Here is a 9,967-nt window from a genome sequence, read left to right as displayed (position 1 = left end):
ATATATATATATATATATATACCATTTTCCAATGTTCAACCAATCTTTATAATGTCTTGTCTATAACAAGCATATTTTCTTTGAAGTAATAATTAGCAGGAAAAAAATTTATTTTCATTTTCCAAAACTCTAATTAGCCTTGTTGACAAATTTGTAATAAACTCTATTGTTTTGGGTCATCTAAAAGTCTTCCCAGTGGAATGGATGAACAAGTCATGGTATATGAAAGTGATACAATACTATTGTGCTATAAGAAATGGCAAACAGAATGATTTCAGAAAAAAAATTTGGGAAAAACTTACATGAACTTATGCAAAGTAAAATGAACAGAACCAGAAGAAATTATACACAGTGATAGCAATATTTCTTGATGAACAACTGTGAATGACCTAGATATTCTCAGTGATGCAGTAATCCAAGACAATCCTAGAGTCTCAACAGAAAAATGTCATCTGCTCTCTGAGAAAGAGACTTCCCAGGTTTAAGTTTTCTGGAGATTAATGAGCCTTTAAGAGTAGTATTTTCTCATTTCTTAGAATCATTTTTGTTATTATTTTATATAGGGGGCCATGCCTCTATATGATTTTTTGGGGTCCTGAGCGGCGTGGTGGCATAGGATGGTTAAAGCAGGAGAAAGAAAATGAGAACAACTAGACTAGTGGTTAGCCCATGCTGTTCTAACGCAATGGGATTTGGACTTTATTTTATACTGGTTTCAAACAAAGAACACAAAGAAAGAATAACAGCTGTGAATGGGGTTACAAATCATACACAATCCATTAAAGTCTAAAAAGTAGAGATATAGGTGCAAGGACAAGGGCCAAATTCCAACCACCAATTAGTAGGGGTTTACTTCTGGGAGCAGAAATAAATTTCATGGAGATGTTTACTAATTGCGTTCTGCCTTGATTTACAGATCTGCACCTGGTCAGATAGTCTGGACTAAATTGTCTGGCTCCAATCCTTATCTAAGTAATATATTTTTTAGGGTTTGGACTTCTTAATTATCAAGGAGAGAAATTGTTAACTCAGTAGCTTCTGGTCTGAGTATGGACTTTCCAATAACTCTATAATGTTTTTCCAATAAGAAAAGGCATGGATCATAAGAGGTGTCAAAAGAGGGGTCTCAGATTTTTATCTATTCTCTTATTGGCTTCCCACAATTTTATTTATTTGATATAATTATTTTTGCTTTTGCTTTTTACTTTTTTCTTCCTTTGCATTTGGTGCAAATGATCAGTTTCTTTGTGTGCTTGAATTATCCTTGAAATGTTTGATTTCCTTACATCAACATATATACATATATATATGTATATATACACATATATATGTAGGTATATATGCATGTATAAATTATATGTATAACTGTATACATATGGTATCTCCTCTTTTTATAAAACACAAAGATTTTTAGGACAGGTATTATTTTACTTACATCTTTCTAATTACCTACCATAGTACCAGGCATGTAGTATGTACTTATATACTCTTTTATATTTTAAAATATTTAATACATTTTTGTTGATTAATTGTGATTCTAAAATAAATGCTGGGGTAGACTAAATAATATCTAAAGTATAGTGAAATTATAAATCCATTGACTATGGAGCCCATGGAAAGATTTGGAACCATAGACCCTGAGTTATAATCATGTCTTATTTCTTTCTGCTCTTGGGACCTTCCTTGGGTTACTAACTTCTCCTCTCTGAATCTCAGTTTTTGTGAATATAAAATGACACATTCTGCCTCTGAGTTCAAGATTTTGTGAAGATGAATGAATCATATGAATTTCTATTTCATGGTAGACGCATTAGATTTCTCATTCTTGGATAATGAAAGCAGAACAAGTAGTGTTTTGGCCATTTTTGGAAGTTTTCAAGTGAAATACATGACAATTTCCTGGGAATGCTAGTGGTGGGGGAGAGAGGTAGGGGTCTTGTTCACATTCAGTTGGATGCTTTCTGTCTTTGCACTTCAATGATTCTGTGACTTTGTTTCTGCATATCAGCATCCTTACCTTCACGTCTAGAATGCCTTTCCTCATCACTTCTACCTCAAATAACCCCTTTTATTGTTGTTTAATTGTTTGTTTTATTCTTCAGGACAATTTAAGGTTTTTCTGACAAAGATGCTGGAGTGGTTTACCATTTATTTCTCCAGCATATTTTACAAATGAGGAAACTGAAGTAAACATGATTGTAACTTACCTAGAGTCATACAGATAGTGTCTAAGACAAGGTTTGAATTCAGATCTTCCTAACTTCAGGCTTACTATTCTATTCACTGCACCACCATAGTGGCCCAATGCATATCCTCCTCATCATGGAATGGAGCCTCAACCCATCTCCTACATGTCAGGCCAGGATATTTACTGCTATATTAACAAGGAGGATTTAAGGTCCCCTACTTTGCATCAAATCTAAGCCTAAATTTTCTCTTCCACACAAAGCCATTCCTGATTACTTCAAACTGCTAATCTTGAAATTTATAGTTAGTTTTAAATTGTTTAGGGAAATCTTTATGCAATACACTTACATATACACACACATATAGGTGTTTATGTTTTACTTATCTCTCTGTTTTTGTATTCCCAGGACTTAGTCCAGTGCTGGCACATATATTTCAATAAATTCTTGAAGGTTGATTGATCAATTGACATAATGCTATACATTGTAAAGGATGGAAGCAAACAATGATAGTTTTAGAGGTGGAAGAGGACATAAAGCCTATCTAGCCTGGCCTTTTCTTTTTACAGATGAATAAACTGAGGCCCAGAAAGATGAAGTGAGTCATCTAGCAGCACACAGGTAATAAGAGAAGACAGAATTGAAGCCCAGATTTTCTGACTTTAGAACCTATGTTCTTTACAGTTTAAACATTTTACTTCCTTCTTTATTTATTTTAATATATATTTTCCAAATTACATGTAGATTCAATTTTTAATAATCATTATCTGACATTTTGTGATCATGTTTTCTCTCTCCTTCTTCCTTCCCTATGGGCATTTTATTAAGCTGTGTTTTGCTAACCAAAGATTTCATATACTATCCCAATATGAGCTATCATTTCGTCCTCAACATTTGGATCAGACTCATATGTCATCTGCACATTGAAATCATAATTCACACTAAATGAATATGGAAAAAAGCACTCACTTATACAACATACAACCCCATTACAGATAGGAAGAGATGACATATAAAGACAGTCCCTTTGTTTTGCTACAGTTTGATGGCTTACAGAATCATATTTCACCTAAGACACATTTTTTAAAAAGAAACACGGAGATCAATAAAATCCTCAAAAATATATGAACAAAAATTCAAATCAGTTATATTTTCTCTTATTTATATCAGACATCATACACTATAAAAGGCTAAAGGTTATGTAGACTGATGAAATAGAAAGCAAATGAAAGATAATATCACTAATGTTCTTCCCAATAGCCACTAAGAATCTGGGTGATTTTAGCAATAAAGCCTTTTTTTCAATGATGACACACCAAACCCATGGGAAATTAAAGGAATCATTATGGGATTTTGATGTCTTTTGATAGTTGTAGTGATAAAGAATATAAGCCAACAATTGGGGGGTAATCAACTGTTTAGGTCAAATAAGACTTCTTTCTACTTTCCACTTCTCTTTATTTACTGATTTTCTGGAAGATTAAAAGAAAGCCTTTTTTTTATTTGTTTTTCATCAAGTTGCAGTTTTTGCAAGATTAGTATATTCAGCTCAGCAGTTTCCAAGGATAGACCAACTTGATTTTCCTCTTGTCACCTTATCTGTCTGTTCTCTCAGTGTATTAAAAGGCTTCTTTGACACATTCAGACAGTTTTCAGAAAGATAAAGATGCACAAATCAGATACAGCCTGTCATTGGTAGCCAGCCAGGTCATCAAGGGCATCTGGTTGCTGCAGGAAAAGGATTTGCATTTGTGCACATAAATGTCTGTTTAGTGGACCCTTCCAAACCACAATGGGAATGTGGGACTGTGGCTTACAGTCTTTAATATCCATAATGGAGGAGAGGTTTTCAGGCCAAAGGGAGGCATTAAATGTCACAGTATTATTCCTACAGTTTATTAGATCACGAAAATCATTTGTTTTCCCAGGGAGGAAGATTTGTGAGCAAGCTTAGGACTTGGTAATAGCATAAATAACAGCAGCTCTGAGATTTGCAAATAGCTACAGTCATTAAGACAAGGTAAACACATGATTTAGTACCATTTAATTCTACAATGAACATGTGGAAAAGTAAACAATAAAAATGATGTATTAATGATAGATTCAGTAATGTCCATCTAGCAAAGCAAGATTATTGTTTTTTAGGAAACTAATAATCTAAGTTTATGTAATTTCTAAGGGATTAATGACCAGCAGGAAAGAGGCAATAGTCTAAGCCCATGTTGTTGAACCTATGGCATGGATGCTCGAGAGGGCTACTCCCTTTCCCCTCTCTACTGCACCTGCGGGCATTTCTCACATCACCTGCCCCTGCCCATCAGCCCAGTGGGAACACTTCCTCCCTCCCCTATCTGGGGTAAGGGGGAGGCTCATATGTGGCATGAGGCTGCAGTTTGGGCACTCAGTCTCTAAAAGTTTCAACATCACTGGTCTAAGGCTTAGTTAAAAACAGCTACTTACTATTGGCTATAAGAGAAGAATTATGTGGGATAGAGTGCCGAGTTCAGAATAATAGATCTGGTTGAAATCGTTCCTTTGATATTTATTAGCCTACTATGTGATCCTGGCCAAGTCACTTAACTGCTAAGAAAGGTCTTGGAAAACATTTAATTATTACATTGAAATTAGCTATAGAGGATAGCCAAAAATAGTAAATGAAGAAATGTGATTTCAGTGGGCCATAAGAGAGGCAACTAGCTGATTGATTGGATGCAATGTTTAACTGAAGTCAGAAAAATGTTAGTTTAAATCCTACTTTAGATAAAGATGTGTGAGATAGGCATGCCATTTAATCTTTCTTAACCTCAGAGTCTCCATTTTTAAAAGGAAGATAATATGAGCACCCATTTTCGGGGGGACTTGTGAGGATCAAATTAGGTAAAATAACAGTAAACTGCTTTGAAAACCTTAAAAACACTATGTAAATGTTAACTATTATATTTAAATACATTGTACTTATTCTGGCTTTCCTATTCTCATGAGAAAATTTGAAAACACAGACATGTATGAGTATGGGTATGTTATGCCTTATGTCATAGTCAATTTGAGAGTCAAAAACAGGGATAAAATAGTTATTCTTGGAAATTCATGATCTAACAATGATAATTATAGGAATAAAATGATTAATAATTATCCAACCTTACTCATAAAAATCAATTTCAATAAATCCTTTCTGAGTATGTAACATAGGCTTTATTTAGTAGAAAGTTTGTGGGGAGAAAGGAGTAGTGGGAAACCTACGTAATAAAAGAAGTGGATGTAGTGACAGAGAGGGCTGTCCTACCATAGTAATTCTAGGCAGGAGAAGTAATTCATTTTTCAAAGTACTCCAATATTTGTGTAGCCAGGGACTCCAAATGGAGTGGGGAATATATAAACCTTAGCTCTGGGCTCAGTTCTAGTACTTGAACTGGATCTGGAGGAAGTAGTATGGAAGCTGGATTTGAAATCCTGGGTAGGATTTGCAAGGGATATAGAAGGTAGATGGCTTCTACTATCCATTTATGTGTGAATGATAAGAGAGAGGGAATATATAAGACAAACACATTTGATTACCACTACAGTAATTACCAGTTTGCTCTTTAGTCATACTATGGAATTTCAATGAGTGTTTCCAAATAAGACATTTCCTGACTAGATTCAATGAGCTTCTTTTGAACTATATAGGTAGATATGTCTTCAGTAAGTCATCTGGATGTTTGGCATCCTATAGATGGAATGAACATCCAAATTTAAGACCATATGTAAGAACTTTTAAAGATCTTTATTAAAGTAAAAATGTCTGATGTATGTGGCATAAAAATATAAAAGTGAAGAATTTTTTTCATTTTGTATTATAATTGGTTGTGAATGGGTCATTCCTTTTTTAAGATGTGAAATGCATAAAATAGAGAATATTTTATATGATCACCTTATCTCTGTTAGACCCAAAATTATTTCTTCACATGTTGGATTTCTATCAAATTCTTGATATGGATCCCTTCTACTTTTCTACTCTTCTTATACATTAATCCTTTCTACATATTCAGTGAACCAATAATACTGCCCTTGTTATTATTCATTATACATAATACTCCATCTCTTGTCTCCTACCATATTAAGTGATGTCCCCCTTCTGGCTGAAGTGCTCTCTCTCCTCACGACTGCCTACTAGATTCTCTGACTTCTTTCAAGTCCCAGCTAAATTTCCACCCTCTATAGGAAACTGTTTTTCATCTCCTTAATTTTGATACCTTCCCTTCCTAGATTATATGCAATTAATCCTGTACATAGCTTGTTTGCATATTCATTTTTTGTATGTTGTCTCCCCCATTATACTGTGAGAACCTTGAGAACAAAAACTGCTGAATTTCTCTGTATCCTCAGCATTTAGCATAGTGCCTGGCACATAGGACATAAATGTAAAGGAAGGGAGTTTAGCAGTACTAGATTTTAAACTTCATTACAAAAGAGAAATTATCAACACTATCTGGTACTGTCTAAGAAATGCAAAAGTATATTAGTGGAACAAAACAGACATGGCCATAAAAAAGTAACAAAAGATTATAGTAACCTTAAATTTGAGAACCGAGCTATTGGGATAATGAATTATTATTTGATAAAAATTTCTGGAACAAATGAAAAGTAGTTTGACAGGACCTAGGTATAGGTATATAATATCTTTACATCATTCACTAAGATAAGTTCAACATTGTTACAAGATATAGACTAAAAGGAGACTTCATAAGCCAATTAGAAGAACTAAGAACATTATTACATATCATATTTATGCAAAGGAGAGGAATTTATGAGCAAACAAAAAGAGAGCACTGTGAGATGTAAAATGGATAATTTTTATTACACTGAGTTGATTTTTTTTACAAATAAAACAAATACTGCCAAAATTTGAAAAAAAGCAGAAAATTGGAGGAAAATTTTCAAAGACAGTCTCTCAGATCTCGATCTCATACCCAAAATAAGAAAATATTGTCAAATTTATGGGAATAAGAGCCATCACCCAATTGATAACTGGGCAAAAGATATCCAAAGAGTTTTGGGATAAAAAAAATCAAAGCAATGCATAGATACATGAAAAAGTACTCTAAATCACTACTGATTAAGGAAATGCAAATAAAACAATTTGAGGTATCATCTTATATCCATCAAATTGGCTAAAATGATAAAAGGGTAAAATAATTTTTGGAAAGGGGAGACACTAACACTGTTGGTGTAATTATGAACTCATCTAATCATTTTAAGAGTAATTTAAAATTGTACCCAGAGAGCCATAACACTGTATGCATTCTTAGACACAACAAAAATATTGATGGGTCCATTCCCAAGGAGATTGGGCAAAAGGAAAGTAAATTGTATTTTCCAAAATATTTATCTTAGTTCTCTTTGTGGTGGCAAAAAATGGAAATCAAAGGGATGACCACCAGTTGGAGAATGGCTAAACTAATTGTGGTATTTGATTGTGATGGAATACAATTGTACCATAAGAAATGATAAACAGGAGAGGTGGAGTCAAGATGGCAGCATAGTAGCAGGAGCCTTCTGAATCTCCTTCCAACCAATCATTACAAAGAGTCTCAAAAGGACAGAAATCAAAACCAAACAAGTAAAGGGGCTCTCCCATTGGATGCAGCATTAAAGGTGGTCAGTGAGTGGAGATTCCCTTGCTATAAGGTGGAGAAGCTGCACTTATCAAAGTTGCAGTAGATCACCCCTCCTCCACACCACCTACAGAAGAGGAAACATAATACTTAAATAACCCTATATCAGAAAAAAGAAATGGAACAAGCCATCAACAAACTCCCTAAGAAAAAGGGCCATCTGGATTCACAAGTGAAATCTATCAAACTTTTAAAGATCAATTAATTCTAATACTCTACAAACTATTTGACGAAATAGGCAAAGAAGGACTCTTCCCAAATTCTTTTCATGGTATAAATATGGTACTGATTCCCAAGCCATGAAAACCAAAAACAGAGATGGGAAATTATAGACCAATATCCCTAATGAACATACATTCAAAAATATGAAATAAAATATTAGCTAAAAGGCTACAAGAAGTTATCAGAAAGATTATATACTATGACCAGGTGGGATTCATACCAGGAATACAAGGATGGTTTAATATTAGGAAAACCATTTGCACAATTTACCACATCAACAATCAAACTAATAGAAATAACATGATTATCTATTATCTCAATAGATGCAGAAAAAAACCTTTGACAAAATGCAACATCCATTCCTATTGAAAACACTAGAAAATATAGAAATAAAAGGTCCTTTCCTCAAAATAATAAACAGTATTTATTTAAAACCATAAACAAATATCATCTGCAATGGGAATAAGTTAGATGCCTTCCCAATAAGATCAGGAGTGAAGCAGGGATACCAATTGTCACCAGTACTATTTAATATTGCTCTAGAAATTCTAGCCATTATAGAAGAAAAAAATTAAAGCAATCAAAGTAGGCAATGAGGAAACTAAACTATCACTCTTTGCAGATGACATGATGGTATACCTAAAGAATCTGAGAAAATCAACTAAAAAGCCAGTAGAAATTATCAATAATCAAAATTGTAGAAAGAGAAACTCCATTTAAAATCACTCTAGACAAAATAAAACACCTGGGAATCTACTTGCCAAGACAAATTCAGGAATGATATAAACATATCTACAAAACACTTCACACAAATAAAATATGATGTAAACAGTTGGAAAAAAACAGTGATTGCTCATGGGTAGGATTAACTAATATAATAAAAATGACAATCCTATATAAATTAATTTACTTATTCACTGCTATACCTATCAAACTACCAAAACATTTTTTATAGAATTAGAAAAAATATTACCAAGTTCGTCTGGGAGAACAAAAGACCAAGAATATCAAGGGAACTAATGAAAAAAAAATTGAAGGAGGGATACCTAACATTACTAGATCTCAAATTATACTTTAAAGCAGTGATCATCAAAACTATATGGTACTGGTTTAGAGATAGAAGTTTGGGTCAATGGAATAGACTTGGGATAAATGACCTCAGCAAGATAGTGTTTGATAAAACTAAAGATCCCAACTTTTGGAACAAGAACCCATTATTTGACAAAACTGCTGGGAGAACTGGAAAACAGTATGGGAGAAATTAGGTTTTAATCAACATCTTATACCTTATACCAAGATTAACTCATTGACTTAAATATTATGACTTAAATATAAGCAGGGAAATCATAAACAAAGTGGGTGAACATAGAATAGTATACCTGTCAGATCTATGGGAAAGGAAAGAACTTAAGACCAAGCAGGAGATAGGGAGCACTAAAAAAATATAAGGTGAACCATTTTGATTACATTAAATTAAAAGGTTTCTGAACTAGAAAAACTAATGCAACCAAAATTAGAAGGGAAGCAGAAAATTGGGGAAAAATCTTTATAACAAAAACCTCTGACAAAGGTCCCATTTCTCAAATTTGTATGGAGCTAAGTCAATTGCACAAAAAAAACCAAGCCATTTCCCAATTGTCAAATGTTTAAGGGACATGAATAGGTAGTTTTTAGATAAAGAAATCAAAACTATCAATAAGCATAGGAAAAGTGTTCTAAATCTCTCATAATTAGAGAAATGTAAATCAAAACAAGGCTGAGGTACCACCTCAGCAGATTGGCCAAATTGACAGTAAAGGAAAATAATAAATGTTGGAGGAGGTGTGGCAAAATCAGGGCACTAATGCATTGCTGGTAGAGTTGTGAATTAATCCAGCCATTCTGGAAGGCAAAAAGGAATTATGC

This window comes from Gracilinanus agilis, chromosome 3, assembly GCF_016433145.1.
Source record: "Gracilinanus agilis isolate LMUSP501 chromosome 3, AgileGrace, whole genome shotgun sequence".
Classification (NCBI taxonomy): Eukaryota; Metazoa; Chordata; class Mammalia; order Didelphimorphia; family Didelphidae; genus Gracilinanus; species Gracilinanus agilis.
This window is presented reverse-complemented; position numbering follows the sequence as displayed.